We start from the raw sequence: 21,324 nt of genomic DNA on the forward strand, positions 1-21,324 counted from the left end.
TACTTGAAACTTAAACTTACATACATAAAATTGACGGGCCATCATATCATAAAACTATTATAAACATACTTGCATCATACATACTTGAACATGCATACATCATTTTTGCGTAGAGATATGTTTCAAAGCAAGTGACCCATACATAAATGTGCCTGATCAGACTAAACCACAGTACTGCGCTGACAGGAAGAATCCACTGCCACATACATGAGATCCCCAATCATGCTTTAGTGGATGGATTAGTTTCTGGTCATGCTTTACCGCTTTTCCAATCCTAATCTAAACCCGGTCATGCTTTACCGGGGTGGAGAGGTCCTCGACCACGTTCTCCGACTTTCAAACCCGTTCATAATTTGGTCACAAGACATTTAGCATACCTCAAAAACTTTAAATTATTTTCTTTTGCACGTCGAACATACTTACTTGGCGTTGAGGAATTCGTTGGATCTCACTTGGGGCCACTGCTGCACATACTAACATGAGTTCAAACACTTATCTTTCACAGCTTAGACGTAAGTATTCATGCTCACCACCGAATTAAATAAATAGCTTATGACATTCTAGATCACTCGGAACTTGATCTCGTTTAATTATCGTACTAAAGTATGACATAGAACCCCAAAATAAATCCTCTATTTTATATTCATAACCACAAAACAAATCCTATATTTTATATTCATATTAATTTTTTTTTATAAAAGGGGTTACACGGACATAACCACAAAACAAATCCTATATTTTATATTCATATTAATTTTTTTTTATAAAAGGGGGTACACGGACCCCGTGTAGGGGTCCGGGTAGGCACGAAAATTTCGTATTTTTGAAGGAAAAAGGACACGGACTCTGTGTCGAGGTTCGGGAAGGGGTCCGGGTACATGCTGGACATTGAAATTCACGAAAATTCACTAATTTAATGATTCATTCCTCCAACCCAAGCCTAAGGACCATGAATCAACACCTCAAGACTCATCCTAGGATGCTATTACCTTGATTCAAACCCATACAAACACCCCAAACGTCCCCAAGCATCGACAAGCAACTTCAATACCACAATAACCCGTAGTTCGACATCGTTTCGCTTCCTACGACTTCTATTACATTCCAAGCCAATCCCGACCCAAACGAATCACCAAATAACACTTAAACACATCCCATAACATATCTAAATGCAGTAACACAAGCCCGGCGGTGACCAACGAAGCCTACAACTCAAAAATTCAAAACACGATGAACATCATTTTCATAAGATCGCAGGTTTGAGCAGTCACACAAAAACAACCATAACTCACTCGTTTCTTGTCCAAAAAGTACGAATTTTATATCAAATCGAAGGTTTAAAATAGATCTAAGTTTTTTATGTTGAAAATAATTTCAGAAAACGAACCGAAATTAGACAGGAACCTAAATGACAGCAAAAATGTCTTTTGAGATCTAAAATGTTTCAGAACTCGATTCAATGCATAATCGCTCAACCTTTGCTCATAATAATCAAACTTTCACGCATAACATACATCAAAATATCTACTATGACAAGAGTGATGCATAAAACGAAAGAATATATATGCCTTTGATCTTTAAAACTCACGATACGGTTAATATCGAAGCGACACAGTGTGGGAAATGATCCGGGCGACTTAAGGCACGATTTTTGCTGCTAAATCAACGAAGGATTATTGAAGAAAATTTGGAGAGGAAGAAGGTGATATGGAGGCTGTTGGAAGAGAGTTTCAAGAAAACTTCTCTTCTCCTTTTACCATAATAGAGTAAAGGAATTGACCAAGTAATGTTTATGTGTGTGGTGTGTGTATACGTGAATATATGTGTGTGTGTGGGGTGTTTTAATTAAGGAAAGATTTGTTTAATTAATTAATTAATCATACCAATTAAAATGTTAAACTAATTATCAAGTTATTAAAATTCTAATCCCATAATAAATTTTCTAAAATCCCTTAATTAAAATAAAATCCACAATTGATAAACTTTAAAATTTTAAAATCTTAAAATCACCTAATATTTAAATTAGGCTTTAAAAATGTTAAAACTTTATAAATCATTTAAAAGTGTCATTTTCTTGACTTGAAATAAAATACCACATTTTAAAATTGTCAAAAATCGTCTCGGGTCTCTTTCCCTCGATCCTGCATCGAATATTCGCCTGAAACATAAACTCGAGAAAACATTTTAACGTGCATCAAATAATCATAAATAATTAAAATAATGAAATTTCATAAATCATGCATCTCTAAAATCATTTTAAACTTAAATAATTAATTTAACAAATTAAATAAATGCACGGGTTTCACGTATACTGATTTTGGGCTCTACAGTTTCTCCCCCACTTAAATAAATTTCGTCCTCGAAATTAAATCTTACCAAACAGTTCCGGATAGCGACTTTTCATATCTGCTTCGGTCTCCCAAGTGGCCTCCTCCACTGATTGATTCAGCCACCGGACTTTGACCAACTTGCTCACTTTGTTCCGAAGTCTCCGCTCTTGTCTGTCTCGAATTAGAACAGGTCTTTCCTGATATGACATATCTGGAGCCAATTGCAACGGCTCAAAACTCAAAACATGCGAAGGATTTGCTATATACCTCCTCAGCATCGAGACATGGAACACATTGTGCACTCCAGCCATATTCGGCGGTAGGGCTACACGATAATCTAGTGTCCCAACTCTATCAAGAATTTCAAACGGTCAAATAAATCTCGGACTCAGCTTGCCTCTCTTCCCAAACCTCATAACACCTTTCATAGGTGTTGTCTTTACGAATACGTGGTCTGCTACGACAAACTCAAGATCTCTCCTCCTCTTGTCAGCATAACTCTTTTGACGACTCTTGGCGGTCTTCATCCTGTCTCGGATCTTGACCTACCACATCTGCAATCTGCTGAACAATCTCTGGACCAAGTTCTGATCTCTCACCGACTTCATCCCAATGAATCGGCGATCTGCACTTCCTCCCATACAATGCCTCGTAGGGAGCCATACCTATAGAGGATTGAAAACTGTTGTTGTAAGTAAACTCCACTAGAGATAGCTTCGATTCACAATTACCATGGAAATCTATCACAGAGGCTCGCAACAGATCTTCCAATATTTGAATCACTCGCTCAGACTGACCATCTGTCTGAGGGTCGAATGCAGTACTGAATAACAACTTCGTCCCCATGGCTGCATGTAAACTCTTCCAAAAGGACGATGTAAATCTCGGGTCCCTGTCGGACACAATAGAAACGGGAATCCCGTGCAAACGAACTATCTCCCGGATATAGAGCTCTGCATACTGAGTCATGGAGAAAGTCATCTTCACCAATAAGAAACGTGCCGACTTAGTTATTCGATCCACTATACCCCAAATGGCATTGGATCCTTTGACTGACCTCGGCAAACCAACCATGAAATCCATGGTGATATTCCTCCATTTCTACTCGGGAATAGGAAGTGGCTTAAGCATCCCTGCTGGCCTCTGATGCTCTGCCTTCACCTGTTGACAAGGGAGACATTCGGACACAAATCGATGGATGTCTCGCTTCATACCTTGCCACCAATACAACATCCGCAAATCCTTGTACATCTTGGTACCTCCTGGATGGATGGAATACGAAGATGTATGTGCCTCTGACAAAATATCTTCTTTAATCGAATCAACACTAGGCACCCACATTCTCCCTTTGTACCTCACAATATCATCAGACACTATGTAAAGTACACTGCCCTTGGTCTCATCATTCAGTCTCCATTTCTGTAATTGCTCATCTGAAGGTTGTCCTTTACGGATTCGGTCTAACAAAGAAGATTGGACTGTCAGATTAGACAGCTTGGGAGCTCTATCCTTAGGATAAACTTCTAAGCCAAACCTCTGAATCTCTGACTGAAGCGGTCTCTGCACTGACAGCTGTGCTAAGATTGCTACCTTTCTGCTCAAAGCATCTGCCACAACATTAGCTTTCCCTGGATGGTAGCTAATTTAACAATCGTAGTCTTTTACCAACTCCAACCACCGTCTTTGTCTCATGTTAAGCTCTTTTTGCGTGAAAAAATACTTGATACTCTTATGATCAGTGAATATCTGGCATTTCTAGCCGTACAAATAATGTCCCCAAATCTTCAACGCAAAGACCACGGCAGCTCACTCTAGATCAAGATTAGGATAATTCTTTTCATGCACTTTTAACAGTCTGGAAGCATAAGCTATAACCCGACCATGTTGCATCAACACTGCGCCTAATCCGAGCTTAGATGCATCGGTGTGCAACACAAAATTGCCTTGCCCTGATGGCATGGCTAAAAATGTCGCCGAAATAAGAGCTTGCTTCAAGGTATCAAAGCTCTTCTGACACTCTTCACTCCATACGAATTTGGCATTCTTCTTGGTCAATGAGGTGAGTGACACTGCTATCGAAGAAAATCCTTGAATAAACTTTTTGTAGTAACCTGCTAAGCCTAGGAAACTGCGGATCTCTGATGCATTCTTCGGCTCAACCCAATCCTTAATTGCTTCCACCTTTGCTGGATCCACCTCAATACCACTGCTAGATACTATATGACCCAAAAATGCTATTTTCTCCAACCAGAATTCACACTTACTGAATTTTGCATACAACTTGTGGCTCTGAAAAACCTGCAACACTGTTCTCAAATGCTAACTGTGCTCCTCATGGCTCTTCGAGTATATAAGAATGTCGTCAATGAACACTATGACGAACTGATCTAAGTAGGGTTGAAATACTCAATTCATGAGGTCCATAAAAATTGCTGGAGCATTCGTCAGTCCAAATGGCTTCACCAAGAACTTGTAATGCCCATATCTGGTTCTGAAGGCTGTTTTATGAACATCTGCATATTTTACCTTCAGCTGGTGATTCGCTGATCGAAGATCTATCTTAGAGAACACTGTAGCTCCCTGCAACTGATCGAATAGGTCCTCGATTATTGGTAGTGGGTATTTATTCTTGATCGTTACCTTGTTCAACTCTCGGTAATCGATGCACAGTCTCATGCTCCCATCTTTCTTCTTCACAAAGAGCACTGGTCCGCCCCATGGTGAGAAACTAGGGCGAATAAATTCCTTGTCAAGAAGCTCTTGAATATGCTGTTTGAGCTCTAACATCTCAGCTGGAGCTAGATGGTACGGTGCCTTAGAGATTGGCACGGTGCCTGGCGCAAGATCAATGGCAAACTCCACCTCTCTCTCTGGTGGAAGGCCTGTGACTCATCTGGAAAAACGTCAGGAAAATCTCTTACTACTGGCACATCAGATATCGATGGAGTGGGTACGTTAGGTGCGGAAATAATACTGGCCAAGAAAGCCTGACATCCCTTGTGAATAAGTCTCCGTGCCTGCATGCAAGAGAACATGCGAGGGAAACTTCTCCGTCTGTTTGGCTCAAAAAGAAACTGCTCCATGCCCAATGGTATTACTAACACTGACCTTTTCTGGAAGTCAATAAGAACTCTATTCTTTGTTAGCCAGTCCATTCCCAAAGTAATATCGAATTCTGACATCAGCAACACAATCAAGTCGGCATACACTAGGTGGCCCTATAGTTGAAGATCGATGTCTCTGACCACACTAGTAGCTGATAAATCTTCCCCTGATGGGATTGTCACATAATAATTCACGTCGAGCCCAATGGACTTGATGTCCAAATGATTAGTGAACGTCTCCGAGATAAAGGAGTGAGTGACACCTGAATCTATTAGGACCTTCGTGGCCAATCTCTTTATGAAAATATTTCCTGAAAGGCGTTAGCACAACACAAAACTTATATCCCAAAATTATAACCTTAACCTCAAGTAATAAAAGACACCAAATGTACTAAATAGCACACTCATAATCCCAAATCAGTACGAAACATGCATGGCAAAACTAATACTGTGCTGAACTAAATAAGTTACCAGTCAACAAGGTCGTGACTGGGTCCGCCTCCTGAGCATGCATGGCGAACACCCTTCCCTGGGTCGGCTGCATCCACTATGGGCAGTCCTTCAACATGTGGTCACTGGCTCCACATTTAAAGCATTTGCCCGATCCCCACAAACACTGTCCCAGATGTTGGCGATTGCACTTCAGGCACACTGGGAAATTACCAGGCCTCTAATGAGCCTTCTGCTGAGGGATAGGATCCTTGCCCTTCGGCGGTCCCTGAAATGACCTCTTCCCCTACTGTCCCTGGAAAGGTCTCTTAAACTGAGGTCGCTGCGGTTGTTGCTGTTGAGGTGCCTGATAGGGCCGCTTGCCCTGTCTATCATTCTCGATGTCTCTTTGGTCCTGCTCTGCCGTCAAGGCTCTAGATACGGCAACGGCATAGCAAGTTGGACCAGCAACCCTCACATCACGGCGCAAGATCAGCCGTAACCCAGCAATAAAATGCTTAAGCTTCTCCCGAGCATCATTTGCAATTAGGGGCACAAAGTGACACCCCCTCTCGAACTTCATCACAAACTCTGCTACGCTGCTGTCTCCCTGTCGCAGCGTCATGAACTCCCTGGTCAGTCTGGATCGTACTTCATCAATGAAGTACTTGGAGCAGAAAACTTCTTTGAACCCATTCCACGTCAGTGTTTGCAAGTTCACTGACACTGATGCACTTTCCCACCAAATCCTGACGTCTCCTGATAGAAGGAATGTGGCACACCTGACCCTGTCTGTATCCTGCAGCTCCATGAAATCAAAAATCACCTCGATGGATTTAATCCATCCCTCAGCTATCATCGGGTCAGTAGTCCCCGAGAACTCTTTTGAATCCATCCTCCTAAATCTCTCATTCACTGCCTCTGGTTTGGGCCTCGCCTCTGTGTCCACTGCAGCATTGTTCCCTGCAAACTGTGCAAAGAACTGAGTCATATCTGCAAGCATCTGTTCCTGCATATCTGGCGGTGGGCGAGGAGGAGTGGCCCTCTCCCCATCACAAGCCTCCCTGTCTTCATCCCTTGCTCCACGGGCAACCAAACGTCAAGGAGGCATACCGTTCTAAAATTTACCCAACACATAACCCAGCATACATAACCTAATATCAGTATCGTAGGATGCACAAAATTTGAACTTAAAACATGTACATGCTGAAATCGTGACTTGATACTTACTACAATAAAGAATTTAAAACTTTAAAATTTACATACTTGAGGTGTGACTTCATGATCTTCTCCTAACTGGCAGAAGGCATAACCCTTTATAAGAACACCGCTCTGATACCAACTTTCACGAGCCGTACTTTTTAACTACTTTAAATTTGCGGAAAAATAAAAATTTTCTTAAATAAGTATAAATTATCAAACTTTGTTAATAAATATTTGCTTGTCTAAAATATTTGGAATAAAACAACTACCAACAGTTGCGACAAGTAAACGTTTAAAACATTGAAAACACCACTCCTTAAAATCAGAATAATTGAACATGCATAAAATCTTAAAACATGAGCGGTCCTCGGGTTTTGCCTCTTGCGCAGCCCAAGTCAGCTCATTGGTCCTCACCCCTCATCTCCTCAACATCATCCCCACCTGCATCGATAAAGTCTAGTGAGTCTACAGACTCAACATGTATAAACTTAAAGTAACAAGTAATACGTAATAAAACAACATGCATTTTTAAAATAGATCGTACATACTTGAAACTTAAACTTACATAAATAAAATTGACGTGCCATCATATCGTAAAACTTTTCATAACCATACTTGCATCATATATACTTGAACATGCATACATCATTTTTGCGTAGAGATATGTTTCAAAGCAAGTGACCCATACATAAATGTGCCTGATCAAAATAAACCACAGTACTGGGCTGACAGGGAGAATCCACTGCCACATACATGAGATCCCCAGTCATGCTTTACTGGGTGGATTAGTCTCTGGTCATGCTTTACCGCTTTTCAATCCTGATCTATACCCGATCATGCTTTACCGGGGTGGAGAGGTCCTCGATCACGTTCGCCGACTTCCAAACCCGTTCCTAATTTCGTCACAAGACATTTAGCGTATCTCAAAAACTTAAAAGTATTTTCTTTTGCACGTCGAACATACTTACTTGGCGTTGAGGGATTCGTTGGATCTCGCTTGGGGCCAGCTGCTGCACATACTAACATAAGTTCAAACACTTATCTTTCATAGCTTAGACGTAGGTATTCATGCTTACCACCGAATTAAATAAATAGCTTATGATATTCTAGATCACTCGGAACTTAACCTCGTTTAATTATAGTACTAAAAAATGACATAGAACCCCACAATAAATCCTCTATTTTATATTAATAACCACAAAACAAATCCTATATTTTATATTCATATTTAATTTTTTTTTTATAAAAGGGGTACACGGACCCTGTGTACGGGTCCGGGTAGGCACGAAAATTTCGTATTTTTGAAGGAAAAAGGACATGGACTCCGTGTCGAGGTCCGAGAAGGGGTCTGAGTACATGCTGGACATGGAAATTCACTAACTTAATGATTCATTTTTCCAACCCAAGCCTAAGGACCATGAATCAACACCTCAAGACTCATCCTAGGATGCTATTACCTTGATTCAAATCCATACAAATACCCCAAACGTCCCCAAGCATTGACAAGCAACTTAAATACCACAATAACCCGTAATTCGACATCGTTTCGCTTCCTACGACTTCTATTACATCCCAAGCCAATCCCGACCCAAACGAACCACCAAATTACACAGGAACCTAAATGATAGCAAAAATGTCTTTTGAGATCTAAAATGTTTGAGAACTCGATTCAATGCATAATCGCTCAACCTTTGCTCATAATAATCAAACTTTCACGCATAACATACATCAAAATATCTACTACGACAAGTGCGATGCATAAAACGAAAGAATATACATGTCTTTGATCTTTAAAACTCACGATACGGTGAATATCGAAGCGACATGGTGCGGGAAATGATCCGGGCGACTTGAGGCACGATTTTTGCTGCTAAATCAACGAAGGATTATTGAAGGAAATTTGGAGAGGAAGATGTTGATATGGAGGCTGCTGAAAGAGAGTTTCAAGAAAACTTATCTTCTCATTTTACCATAATAGAGTAAAGGAATTGACCAAGTAAGGTTTATATGTGTGGTGTGTGTATACGTTAATATATGTGTGTGGTGTGTGGGATGTTTTAATTAAGGAAAAATTTGTTTAATTAACTAATTAATCATGCCAATTAAATGTTAAACCATTTATCAAGTCAATAAAATTCTAATCCCATAATAAATTTACTAAAATTCCCTAATTAAAATAAAATCCACAACTGATAATGTAACGTACCGAATTTTTACTATTTAAAAATTTGCGGAAAAATTAAAAAATTTCTTAAAAGAGTAATTAAACTTCAATTTCGATAATGTCACCCGTACTTCCCAAAAGTCGTTGCAACAAAAGATCTAAAAATAAAGTTTGACAAAAGTATTTTTTTGAAATCTCATAACTAGTAGCGTGAAATCAGAGTGTGTGACAATTCATAAAAACTTAAAAACTTGGGCGGTCCTCGGGTCTAGCCCCCTGCTTAGTCCAAGCCAGCTCCTTGGTCCCCATCCCTGGTCTACTCAAAATCATCCTCACCTGTATCAATCAAGTCTAGTGATTCTAAAGACTCAACACGTATAAACTGGAAGTAACGAGTAATACATAATAAAACCACACGCAACTTTAAAATAGAGCTTACATACATGAACTTGCACTTGCGCTTAAACTTGAAGTTGCATACGTACATACATAGACGTGCCATGAACATAAAACTTTCTTAAACATGCTTGCATACTTGAACATACTTGAACATACATAACTTCATCATTTTTTGCATAGAGGCATGTTTCAAAGCAAGTGACCCATACATAATACGCCTGATCAGACTAAACCACAGTACTGGGCTGACAGGGATGAATCCACTGCCACATACATGAGATCCCCGATCATGCTTTAACGGGTGGATTGGTCCCCGTTCATGTTTTAACGCTTTCCAATCCTGATCTAAAACGTTCAAGCTTTAACGGGGTGGAGAGATCCTCGGCCACGTTCACCGACTTCCAAACCCATTCATAATTTGGTCACAAAACATTTAGCATACCTCAAAAACATGAAAATATTTTCCTTTGCACGTCAAACATACTTACTTGGTGTTGAGGGATTCGTTGGATCTCGTTTGGGGCCGCTGCTGCACATACTAACATGAATTTAAATACTTAACTTGCATGTCTTAGACGTAGGTAATCGTGCTCACCACCAAAGTAAATAAATAACTTATGACATTCTAAATCACTCGGGACTCGAGCTCATTCAATCATCGTACTAACCATTATCTTAAACCCCAAAACAAAACCTGCGGTGAACTCTAATTTTTTTCCCAAAATATGAAGTACACGGACCCCGTGCCTGGGTCCGTGTAGGTGCGCAAAAGAAATACTCGGGAAGGAAAAAGGACACGGATCCCATGCCCAGGTCCGGCTTCGGGTCCGTGTAGGTGTTAGAGTAGGTGCACGTCGAGCCAAGTGTTGGCCGAGTGTTCACAATGAAACTCTATGTATGAACAGTCTTTATTTTAATAATATTTGAAATTATTATTTTGGCACATCTTTATCTGTATACCCATGTTAGTTGCATAGATAAAGCCCTTGAATATACAAATAGTAGAAAGAATATGAGATGCTCATATGATGAGTATCAAGAAACTCATATTTGGAATACAGTATATTCTAAACCGTTCTAGTCGATTCAGCCGCCGCTAAGAAGGATATAGGCCGCTAGAGTTTGAGACTAGTATCTGCAATGTGAGTACCATGTTTCATTGGTAGGGGACATTGTGATGTCCGAGCATGCAGATAGGTGCTCCTGGTAAAGTGCACTGAACAACCCTCCATAAAGGACTTTCCAAGTGGTTCTCACTTATCGAGTGGAAAAGTCCTAGTTTATGGTTGTACACCATTAGTCCTTATGACACGGGACAACATTGAGACTCTATGTGCTAGAATTACACTTTGACTTGTTTACCGACTCTCATGGAGTCATTAGGTGGCAAGGTTGGGTGGTCTGTCGAAACATATAGGATTCGATGCATTGTAGTCGGGGATTCACCGCTTACCTTCGGGTATGATATCCTATGTGTTCTCATGTGTATGTAGGTTGAAATCTCTGATCAGATTATGGTGGTAATTATGAAAGGGGTTTCATAGATTACATCATCGATGCAACTACGATATGACACATAGTATCGATTCATTGACAACTCTCGATAAACCAATGGTTGTCGAATCGGTCGGGATATATGAGTTGAAGGGACCGTACTGTACGCTAACCATAATTGAATGGTTCTTGCAGGCACTATCATTTGATACCTATGGAATCATGTAAGCGATGCTGCTAGGCGTTTAACATGATTGGTTGGGTACTATCAGACTAGAGTTCTGACGTTCTTGTTATCAAGGAGTTGATAAGTAAGAATGGAGCAATTGGGGTATGCTCGTATAAGGACATAGTTTAGTCCGAATCACATGGAGATGTGAACCCACGGCTAGTTGTATCAATGAACCATTGAGGGCCACACAAGTACTAGCTTTCTAGATCCCGTTGAGAAGTAAAATATAGTTCAATGTGTTGAACGGCTTATAAATGAGTTTATAAGCGTAAGGAAAAATAGAAGTATGACTTCTATGAGGGAAATGTAAATTTTAATTTATGAATGTGTTCCTAAATTAAAATTTGGCCAAATAAATAATGTATTTGAAAATTGTGATTTTCATAAACATTATTATGGACTAAATTAAATTAATTCAAGTGTTGAATTAATTTAACACTAGTGGGCCTAGTAGAGTCCAAATAATTAAATTAATTCAAGTGTTGAATTAATTAAACTACATTGGGCCTTGTAGAGCCCAATTAGAAATAATATTTAAACTAGTGGGCTTGGGTAAAATCAAGTAAACTTTAAATGGGCTCAAATATGTTTGGGACATTTAAATAAAAGTCCATGGGCCTTGTAATTGTTACAAGCCCAAATGAGAATGCATGCTTGGGAGGTGAAGGGTTGTTGATTACTTTTGATTAAAAAATTGCATGGCATGCTAAAGTTGGTCTCTACTTTTTCACACACCAAGACAACTCATTCACTCCTTCACTCTCCCCTCACTTGGCCGAAAATTGACACTCATTTTCTCTCCATTTTTCTCTTCATTTTGGTTGAGGAATTCTTGCACTTCTCTTTGAAAAATCCTCATATTTTTCTAGTGAAAAATATGAGGGGATCTACCTAGTTGGTGGTGGGCTTGATTGTTGAACAAGGAGTGTTCAAAGGAAGCTTGTAGAAGGTCTTCCTTTCAAGAGCCAAGTTGTCTACATCTTGGTTGGAGCCATCATCAAGCTCAAGAGGTTGATAGGTATAATTTCTTAACACCCTATGTATGACATTTTGGTGTTTTAGTATATGTTACACACTAGTACAAAGGTGTTCAAATTTTTACTCAAAATTTCGGTTTTATGCCCTAGAAAAGATTTTGAACTTCCGTTGCGCATTTTAACACCATAAAATCGATCCCTTTCAGTAGGTGCGGTGAAATTTGTCGTGAAGAAAAGGGAAGGCACGGACCCCGTGCCCTGGTCCGTGTGGGGGTCCGTCTTGGCTCACAAAAATGCCACGAAGAGGAAGACGAAGGCACGAACCCCGTGTAAGGGTCCGTCCCGGGAAATCCATGAAAATTTAATACATGTATTGCTTAACATTCTAAACTCGATCGTACGGACTATGAACCGACACGTCGAGACCCATCCTAAGGTGCCACCACATTGATACAACCTGTGCAAACACCCCGAAACAACGACGCCCATCCTCATACAATACAATCTCATAAACACGGAAATTGACAACAATCGTTTCTTACGACTTCTAATGAATTCAAGTGCCTATCGACACTAACCGGCATACCAAATACCAACCCAACATAATATTAATCGTACCTAGACACAGCAACGATCCCCAACGAAGCCTGCAACAATAAAACTTCAAGAACACATCAATACATAATTTTCTGAAAAATGCAGTTTGAGCAGTTCACGAAAAATACCATAACTCACTCAATATTTATCCAAATAATTCGAATTTACTGTCAAATCGAAGGTATCAAAAAGTTCTACGTTTTATATGTTGAAAGTTTTCTCAAAATCACGACCGAAAAATCGCAGTTTAAATATGACAGCAAAAATCGAGATTTGTGATCCAAAAAACGTTTCAAAATTGATCCAAACGCCATTGCTCAAATTTCTACCCATCACACATGTACTTTTACTCATAAATAACAACACAACGCATAATATGACGATATCGATGCAGAAATAACAGAATATACGTGCCTTATGATGTGAAAAACTCACGATACGGCGATACCGAAGAGGAGACGGAGCGAAGGTTGATCCGGAACGATGGTGGCTCGATTTTCTTTGAAGAAAATTCAACAAAACCTTGCTGAAAATTCAGAGGAAGGGGGCGGCTGCTGATCTTTTCTAAGAACCCTAGACTTTTCTTTAAAAATTGAAATGAGGGAAGAAGGGAATTGTGTGTGTGTGTAACCGAGAAAGTGTGTGTGTGTTAGTGGGTGTGTGCGTGAGTTAGTGTAGGAAATTACGGGGAAATTTGTGCTAAATTACCTCATTAACAAAATAATTAAAGTATTATCTCCCTACTAATCTCTAAAAAAAAATTCTTGATTAAAATAACAATGTGTAAGTGGAAAACTTTAAGAATTTAAAAAGAATCATAAATCCCCCTAATAATTAAATTAGGATTTTAAAATACTAAAACTTAGTAAATCATTTAAAATGTACCTAATCCTGACTTAAAATAAAATACCACAATAAAATTTTGCCAAAATTCGTCACCGATCTCCTCCTCGATCCCGCCTCGAATAATCGCCTGAAACAAGAATCTCGAAAAACATTTTAACGTGCATCACATAAACATACATAATTTAAAATAATGCAATTTATAAATCATGCATCACTAAAAAAAATCTAAATTTAAATAAAGGATTTAACAATAAATAAATGTATGGGTTTTACGTGTATTGATTTTGGGCTCTAGAGTTCCTCCCCCACTAATATAAATTTCGTCCTCGAAATTAAGTCTTATCGAACAACTCCGGGTAGCGAATCCTCATTTCCGCCTCTAACTCCCAAGTGGCTTCCTCCACTGATTGATTAAGCCACCGGACTTTGACCAACTTGGTCACTTTGTTCCGAAGTGTACGCTCCTGTCTATCAAGGATTTAAACAGGTCTTTCCTCATAGGACAGATCTGGAGCCAACTGCAACGGCTCGTAACTCAACTTGTGCGAAGGATTAGCTAGGTACTTCCTCAGCATTGAGACATGGAACACATTGTGTATCCCGGCCAGATTCGGCGGAAGGGCAACACGATAAGCTAGTGTCCCAACTCTGTCAAGGATCTCAAACGGCCCAATAAACCTCAGACTCAGTTTGCCTCTTTTCCCAAATCTCATAACACCCTTCATAGGTGCTATCTTTACGAAAACGTGATCGCCCACTGTAAACTCTAGGTCTCTTCTCCTCTTATCAAGCATAGCTCTTTTGGCGACTATGGGTGGTCTTCATTCTGTCTCGAATCTTTACCATCACATCTACAGTCTGCTGAACTATCTCTGGACCAAGTTCGGTTCTCTCACAAACCTCATCCCAATGAATTGGTGATCTGCACTTCCTTCCATACAATGCCTCGTAGGGAGCCATACCTATAGATGATTGAAGACTATTGTTGTATGTAAACTCCACTAGAGGTAGCTTCGATTCCCAAGTCTCCTGGAAATTGATCATACAGGCTCGCAATAAATCCTCCAAAATTTGAATCACTCGCTCAGACTGGCCATCTGTCTGAGGGTAAAAAGCGGTACTGAATAGCAACTTCATCCCCATGGCTGTATGTAGGCTCTTCCAGAAGGATGATGTAAACCTCGGGTCCCTGTCCAACGCAATGGAAACTGGGATCCTGTGCAATCGGACTATCTCCTTGATATAGAGCTCCGCATACTGCTTCATGGAGAAAGTCGTCTTCACTGGCAAGAAGTGTGCTGACTTAGTGAGTCGATCCACTATGAACCAAATGGCATTGAATCCTCTGACTGACCTCGGCAAACCAACCACAAAGTCCATTGTAATATTCTCTCATTTCCACTCTGGGATGGGGAGTGGCTTAAGCATTTCTGCTGGCCTCTGATGTTCCGCTTTCACTTGTTGACAAGTGAGACATTCTGACACATAACGGCGGACGTCTCTCTTCATACCTGGCCACCAATACAGGATTTGCAAATCCTTGTACATTTTAGTCCCTCCTGGGTGGATGGAATACGGAGATGTATGTGGCTCTGACAAAATATCTTCTCTGATCGAGTCAACACAAGGCACCCACATTCTACCTCTGTACCTTACAATACTATCCGACACTGTGTAGAGTACACTGCCCTTGGTTTCATCTTTCAGTCTCCATTTCTGCAACTGCTCATCAGAAGACTGTCCTCTACGGATACGGTCTAGTAAGGAAGACTGGACTGTCAGGTTAGACAGCCTCGGAGCTCTGCCCTTGCAATAAACTTCTAACAAAAACCTCTGAATCTCAAACTGAAGGGGTCTCTGCACTGACAACTGTGCTACGACTGTGACTTTTCTGCTCAAGACGTCTGCGACAACATTAGCCTTTCCTGGATTGTAGCTAATTTCACAGTCATAGTCTTTCACGTTTTCTAACCACCGTCTCTGTCTCATGTTCAGCTCTTTCTGCGTGAAGAAATACTTGAGACTCTTGTGATCAGTAAATATCTGGCATTTCTCGTCGTACAAGTAGTGTCTCCAAATCTTCAATGCAAAGACAACGACGGCTAATTCAAAATCATGAGTCGGGTAGTTCTTTTATGCACCTTCAACTGTCTGGAGGCATAAGCTATAACCCGGCCATGCTGCATCAACACTGCACCTAACCCGAGCTTAGATGCATCGGTGTATAACACAAAATCCCGTTGCCCTGATGGCATGGCTAACACTAGCGCTGAAATAAGGGCTTGCTTCAAAGTATCGAAGCTCTTCTGACATTTATCACTCCACACGAACTTAGCATTCTTTTTGGTCTGTGAAGTGAGCGGCACTGTTATTGACGAGAATCCCTGAATAAACTTGCGGTAGTAACCGGCTAAACCAAGAAAACTGCGGATCTCTGAATCATTCTTCGGCTCAACCCATTCCTTAACGGCTGCCACTTTCGCTGGATCCACCTCAATACCACTGCTGGACACTATGTGACCCAAAAAGGCTACCTTCTCCAACCAGAATTCACACTTACTGAACTTCGCAAATAACTTACGACTCTGCAGGGTCTGAAAAACTGTCCTCAAATGCTAGTTGTGCTCCTCATAGCTCTTCGAGTAGATAAGAATATCGTCAATGAATACTATGACGAATTGATCTAGGTAGGCCTGAAATACTCGATTCATCAAGTCCATAAAAATCGCTGGGGCATTCGTCAGTCCAAACGACATCACTAAGAACTCGTAATGCCCATACCTGGTCCTGAAGGCTGTCTTGTGCACATCTGCGTCTTTCACCTTCAGCTGGTGATACCCTGATCGAAGATCTATCTTAGAGAACACTGTGGCTCCCTGCAACTGATCAAACAAGTCTTCGATTCTAGGAAGTGGGTATTTATTCTTGATCGTTACCTTGTTCAATTCTTGGTAATCGATACACAGCCTCATGCTCCCATCCTTCTTTTTCGCAAAGGGCACTGGTGCGCCCCACGGTGAGAAGCCAGGGCGAATGAATTCCTTGTCAAGGAGCTCCTGAATCTGCTGTTTGAGTTCTAACGTATCAGCTGGAACTAATCGGTACGGTGCCTTAGAGATTGGCACTGTGCCTGGCATGAGATCAATCGCAAACTCCACCTCTCTCTCTGGTGGAAGACCTGTGACGTCATCAGGAAAGACGTCTGGGAAGTCTCTGACTACTGGCACATCTGGTATTGACGGAGTGGGTATGTCAGGTGTTGAAATGATGCTAGCCAAGAAAGCCAGACACCCCTTGGAAATAATTTTCCGTGCCTGCATGCAAGAGATCATGCGAGGGAAACTCCTCCATCTTGCTGGTTCAAATAGAAACTGCTCCATGCCCAACGGTCTAACAAATACTGATCTCTTCTGAAAATCAATCAGGACTCGGTTCTTTGTCAGCCAGTCCATACCCCTGATAATATCGAATTCCGGCATTGGCAACACTATCAAGTCTGCATACACTAGGTGGCCCTGCAGCTCGAGATCGATGTCTCTGACCACGCTAGTAGCTGATATTTCTTCCCCTGATGGGACTGTTACTGAATAATTCACATCGAGTCCAATGGTCATTGTTATCCAAGTGACTAGCGAACGTCTCCGAGATAAATGAATGTGTGGCTCCTAATCTATCAAGGCCTGAGTAGCTATTCTCTTGAGAAAATATTTCCTGAGGGGCGTTAGCACCACACAACTTATATCACAAAGTTCTAATAGTAGTCTTAAGCAGCAAAAGACACCAAAAATTCCATCTAACATCCTAATAATCCCAATTCAAATAAACATGCAAGGCCAAAATTTAATACTGGACGGAATTAAATAAGTTACCCGTCAGCAGTGTAATGTCTGGGTTCGCCTCCTGTGCATGCATGGCGAACACTCTTCCCTGAGTTGGCTGCCTCCACTGTGGGCACTCTTTCGACATGTGGTCACTGGATCCACATTTTAAACACTTGCCTGACCCATACAAACACTGCCCCGGATACTGGCGGTTGCATTTCGGGCACACCGGGTATTCTCCCGGCCTCTGAGGAGTTTTCTGCTGTGGAACAGGGCCCTTGCCTTTCAGTGGTCCCTGATAGGGCTTCTTCCCTTGTTGCCCCTGGAACGGCCTCTTAAACTGAGGTCGCTGCTGCTGCTGCTGCTGTGGAGCCTGATAGGGCCTCTTGCCATGTCTGTCTGCCTCAATATCCCTCTGATCCTGCTCTGCCGCCAAAGCTCTAGATACGGCAATTGCATAAGTCGTAGGACCAGCAACTCGAACGTCACGGTGCAAGATTGGCCGCAACCCATCCATAAAATGCCTCAACTTCCCCTGGGCATCATTAGCTATCAGGGGCACAAAGCGACACCCCCTCTCAAACTTCCTCACAAACTCTGCAACGCTGCTATCCCCCTGGCGCAACGTCATGAATTCCATGGTCAATTTGGATCGTACTTCTTCAGTGAAGTACTTGGAGTAGAAAGTCTCCTTGAAACCATTCCATGTCAGTGTCTGCAAGTTCGCTGACACCAACGCACTATCCCACCAAAGTCTGGCATCCCTTGTCAGAAAGAACGTGGCACACCTGACTCTGTCTGGGTCTAACAGCTGCATGAAATCAAATATTACTTCGATGGACTTAATCCATCCTTCTGCTATCATCGGGTCAGTGGTCCCCGAGAACTCCTTTGGGCTCATCCGTCTGAACCTCTCGTATACTGCCTCTGGTCTGGGCCTCGTTACTGTATTTGTCGCAGCCTGGTTCCCCGCAAACTGTGCAAAGAACTGTGTCATTCCTACAAGCATCTGTGCCTGCATATCTGGGGGTGGAGGAGGAGGAGCGTCTCTCCCCTCTTCTCGAGTCTCTTCAACCCCATCCCTTGCTTCCCGATTAATCAAACGTCTATGAGGCATAATGTTCCAGAATTTACCCAACACGTAAGTCCCACATGCATAAACATGATACCAATAATATAAGATGCACGTAAACTGAATTTAAAACATGGACATGCTGAAATCAAAACTTCATGCTTACAACCTAACATAAATTTAAAACCTTAAAAATTACAGACTTGAGGTGTGACCTCGTGAGCTTCTTGCGACTGAAAGTAGGCATAACCCTTTACAAGAACACCGCTCTGATACCAACTGTAATGTACCGAACTTTTACTACTTAAAAATTTGATAAATAATTAAAAATTTTCTTAAAAGAGTAATCAAACTTCAATTTCGATAAGGTCACCCGTACTTCCCAAAAGTCGTTGCAACAAAAGATCTAAAAATAAAGTTTGACAAAAGTATTTGTTTGAAATCTCATAACTAGTAGCGTGAAATCAGAGTGTGTGACAATTCATAAAAACTTAAAAACTTGGGCGGTCCTCGGGTCTAGCCCCCTGCTCAGTCCAAGCCAGCTCCTTGGTCCCCACCCCTGGTCTACTCAAAATCATCCTCACCTGCATCAATCAAGTCTAGTGATTCTAAAGACTCAACACGTATAAACTGGAAGTAACGAGTAATACATAATAAAACCACACGCAACTTTAAAATAGAGCTTACATACATGAACTTGAACTTGCACTTAAACTTGAACTTGCATACGTACATACATAGACGTGCCATGAACATAAAACTTTCTTAAACATGCTTGCATACTTGAACATACATAATTTCATCATATTTTGCGTAGAGGCATGTTTCAAAGCAAGTGACACATACATAATACGTCTGATCAGACTAAACCACAATACCTGGATGACAGGGATGAATCCACTGCCACATACATGAGATCCCCGTTCATGCTTTAACGGGTAAATTGGTCCCCGTTCACGCTTTTCAATCCTGATCTAACCCGTTCACGTTTTAACGCTTTCCAATCCTGATCTAACCCGTTCACGCTTTAACAGGGTGGAGAGGTCCTCGGCCACGTTCACCGACTTCTAAACTCATTCATAATTTGGTCACAAGACATTTAGCATACCTCAAAAACATGAAAATATTTTCCTTTGCACGTCGAACATACTTACTTGGCGTTGAGGGATTCGTTGGATCTCGTTTGGGGCCGCTGCTGCACATACTAACATGAATTTAAATACTTAACTTGCATGTCTTAGACGTAGGTAATCGTGCTCACCACCAAAGTAAATAAATAGCTTAAGACATTCTAAATCACTCGGGACTCGACCTCATTCAATCATGGTACTAACCATTATCTTAACCCCAAAACAAAACCTGCGGTGAAGTCTAATTTTTTTCTCAAAATATGAAGTACACGGACCCCGTGCCTTGGTCCGTGTATGGGTCCGTGTAGGTGCGCAAAAGAAATACTAGGGAAGGAGAAAGGACACGGACCCCATGCCCAGGTCCGGCTCCGGGTCCGTGTAGGTGCGGTGAAATTTGTCGTGAAGAAAAGGGAAGGCACGGACCCCGTGCCTTGGTCCGTGTTGGCTCGCAAAAATGACACCAAGAGGAAGACGAAGGCACAGACCCCGTGTAAGGGTCCGTCCCGGGGTCCGGGTACCTGCGCTAATTGGAAATCCACAAAAAATTAATACATGTATTGCTTAACATTCTAAACTCGATCGTACAGACTATGAACCGACACCTCGAGACCCATCCTAAGGTGCTACCACATTGATACAACCTGTGCAAACACCCCGAAACAATGACGCCCATCCTAATACAATACAATATCATAAACACGGAAATTGACACCAATCGTTTCTTACGACTTCTAATGAATTCAAGTGCCTATCGACACTAACCGGCATACCAAATACCAACCCAACATAATATTAATCGTACCTAGACACAGAAACGATCCCCAACGAAGCCTGCAACAATAAAACTTCAAGAACACATCAATACATAATTTTCTGAAAAATGCAGTTTGAGAAGTTCCACGAAAAACACCATAACTCACTCAATATTTATCCAAATAATTCGAATTTACTGTCAAATCGAAGGTATCAAGAAGTTCTACGTTTTATATGTTGAAAGATTTCTCAAAATCACGACCAAAAAATCGCAGTTTTAAATATGACAGCAAAAATCGAGATTTGTGATCCAAAAACCGTTTCAAAAATGGATCCAAACGTCATTGCTCAAAGTTCTACCCATCACACATGTACTTTTACTCATAAATAACAACACAACGCATAATATGACGAGATCGATGCAGTAATAACAGAATATACGTGCCTTACGATGTGAAAAACTCACGGTACGACGATACCGAAGCGGAGACGGAGCGAAGGTTGATCCGGGACGATGGTGGCTCGATTTTCTTTTAAGAAATTCAACAAAACCTTGCTGGAAATTCAGAGGAAGGGGGCGGCTGCTGTTCTTTTCTACGAACCATAGACTTTTCTTTAAAAATTGAAATGAGGGAAGAAGGGAATTGTGTGTGTGTGTGTAACCGAGAAAGTGTGTGTGTTAGTGGGTGTGTGCGTGAGTTAGTGTAGGAAATTAGGGGAAATTTGTGCTAAATTACCTCATTAACAAAATAATTAAAGTATTCTCCCTACTA

The sequence above is a fragment of the Primulina tabacum genome, chromosome 16 (assembly GCF_025594145.1).
Source record: "Primulina tabacum isolate GXHZ01 chromosome 16, ASM2559414v2, whole genome shotgun sequence".
In the NCBI taxonomy this organism is placed as follows: Eukaryota; Viridiplantae; Streptophyta; class Magnoliopsida; order Lamiales; family Gesneriaceae; genus Primulina; species Primulina tabacum.